We start from the raw sequence: 3,264 nt of genomic DNA, 5'->3' as shown, positions 1-3,264 counted from the left end.
TTACCACTATAGACACCATCATAGAAGCTATAGTTATTATTTTATTCATATAAACATTTTATTATTTATTTTAAGTACAATATTGAGGTATTTGTACTACTTGAGTATGTCAAATGTTCAATACTTTTACTTCTACTCCACTACATCTCAGAGCCAAAAGGTTGTACTTTTACTCCACTACGATTATTTGAAAACTATTTGAGTTACTTTGGAGATTTAATTATGGATTAAAAAAACGTACAATAAGAAGTACCACTTCAACCCGATATATACATTTCGGTTACTTGAAGCCGATCTACAAGCTCACTATATGCGTTGTGATGCGACACATTGTGTGTGTATCATTACAATACATACTACTAACCCTGTGTATCATTACAATACGTACTACTAACCCTGTGTATCATTACAATACATACTACTAACCCTGTGTATCATTACAATACATACTACTAACCCTGTGTATCATTACAATACATACTACTAACCCTGTGTATCATTACAATACGTACTACTAACCCTGTGTATCATTACAATACATACTACTAACCCTGTGTATCATTACAATACGTACTACTAACCCTGTGTATCATTACAATACATACTACTAACCCTGTGTATCATTACAATACGTACTACTAACCCTGTGTATCATTACAATACATACTACTAACCCTGTGTATCATTACAATACATACTACTAACCCTGTGTATCATTACAATACATACTACTAACCCTGTGTATCATTACAATACATACTACTAGCCCTGTGTATCATTACAATACATACTACTAACCCTGTGTATCATTACAATACATACTACTAGCCCTGTGTATCATTACAATACATACTACTAACCCTGTGTATCATTACAATACATACTACTAGCCCTGTGTATCATTACAATACATACTACTAACCCTGTGTATCATTACAATACATACTACTAACCCTGTGTATCATTACAATACATACTACTAACCCTGTGTATCATTACAATACATACTACTAACCCTGTGTATCATTACAATACATACTACTAGCCCTGTGTATCATTACAATACATACTACTAACCCTGTGTATCATTACAATACATACTACTAACCCTGTGTATCATTACAATACATACTACTAACCCTGTGTATCATTACAATACATACTACTAACCCTGTGTATCATTACAATACATACTACTAACCCTGTGTATCATTACAATACATACTACTAGCCCTGTGTATCATTACAATACATACTACTAACCCTGTGTATCATTACAATACATACTACTAACCCTGTGTATCATTACAATACATACTACTAACCCTGTGTATCATTACAATACATACTACTAACCCTGTGTATCATTACAATACGTACTACTAACCCTGTGTATCATTACAATACATACTACTAACCCTGTGTATCATTTCTAATTAATTGAAAATGGTGTTGTAAACAAGTGTAATTCTTAAAATGTGTGGTGCAATGCACAATACGGCCATTTTATTTTGAAGTTTCACCCTGAAACAGCAAACTCGATGATTTTGAACCAATCGGAACGTCGCATCCCTCCCAGGCTATGGGACATTGTTCTGTTTGTAAACAAAGTCACAGAACGACAGGGAGCAAAGCTCATGGGTTATTCTACCCTATAATTAAGCAATATTACAGAGAGGGTGTGGTTTAACAAGAGGGTGTGGTTTAATGAGAGGGTGTGGTTTGACGTGATTATTGCCATGACAGTGATGCGGTCAGGAACGAGACGAGTTCCGCAAGCATCACTGAAGTGGCAATAATCACGTTAAACCACACCCTCGAGTGTAATATTGCAATTATACAACAGTTACCCTTAAAACTAAGAAAATCGCTGAAAAAACTTTTTTTAATGACAGATTTAGTCACTACGACCACAAATATCCCAAGAAACTAGCTAGCCTAGCCACCCAGTCTGCTGCTCTCTGGGAAAACAGAGCAGCTGAATTCTTTGTTTTGATTAGGTGTGGAGTGGTGCTCGTTTGAACCACGGCTAGAAGGCTGTTTCAACCAATCAGATTGCTTCCTCGAAACGACCTGTTGTATAATGTTTCTCCTTTTATTCACACAAAATACAAAACAAAATGAAATAGTAATTGGAGCTTAATTTGAGCAAAGACTGGACAGTTAAAAATAAAGGCTGGTGACGACAAACTTCAAAAACGGAGTTAAAACTCGTTTTTTTATTTAATATACATAATACAAGTCTCACATAACCATTATTGTTATTTAACATAATAACCAGACAGCTTTACAATCTCTGCCCACGTTACAGGACATTAGAAAGGAATTAATAAAGGCACTCGTTGTTATTAAGACAAACTTTCAGAAGCTGGTCAGATATTTTGGCAAGATTAGTGTTCTATATTTGAGTTACAGGGTTGAGTAGGTTAGGGTCAGTGACCCTAACGTTACAGGGTTGGGCTTCGACTGAGGTTAGGGTTAGCGACCCTAATGTTACAGGGTTGTAGCCTGGCTAATAAGCCAGACTCAAATCACATTGTCGTGTGGTATTTGAGTCTGGAGATGCTGTGTATGGATGTTGTTTCCCGGGGGGCGGGTTCAAACATTTTCTCTTTGACGCAATTGGTTAGAGCTACTGTCAGTCAAAGGTCTCAAGCATTGAACGTCACTGTACCAAAGCCCGCCCATATTGCATACCGTGTCCCGATTGGCCACACCAGTTCTCTGGTGTAGGAAATGGGCGTACAATTGAGCCTCTCCAGACCGTAATCCGCCGGCAGGCAATTTCTTTTTTGCCAACGGCTGATTCGGTCTGGCTTATTAGCCAGGCTAACAGGGTTGGGCTTCAACTGAGGTTAGGGTTAGTGACCTATGTGGTCGGTTAAGACTTAGGTTAGGGTTAGTGACCTACGTGGCAGGTTAAGACGGAGGTTAGTGACCTACGCGGCCGGTTAAGACGGATGTTAGGGTTAGTGACCAACGTGGTTGGTTAAGACTGAGGTTATGGTTAGTGACCTACGTGGCAGGTTAAGACTGAGGTTAGGGTTAGTGACCTACGTGGCCGGTTAAGACTGAGGTTAGGGTCAGCGACCTACATGGCCGGTTAAGACTGAGGTTAGGATTTGGGATATTGTTAGTAATCGGTCGGACTAACGGGAGGTCGGAACAATGACGTGACATCATAGAAGGTAGGTGTGTTTCCCCACGTCAATGTTTTGGAGTGGTGCAACCACTACCAGGAACCGCAATGTCCCTATGTCTGTC

Source organism: Electrona antarctica, assembly GCF_951216825.1.
Source record: "Electrona antarctica genome assembly, contig: scaffold_92, whole genome shotgun sequence".
In the NCBI taxonomy this organism is placed as follows: domain Eukaryota; kingdom Metazoa; phylum Chordata; class Actinopteri; order Myctophiformes; family Myctophidae; genus Electrona; species Electrona antarctica.
The sequence above is the reverse complement of the archived record's forward strand: the minus strand, read 5'-3'. Positions refer to the sequence as shown.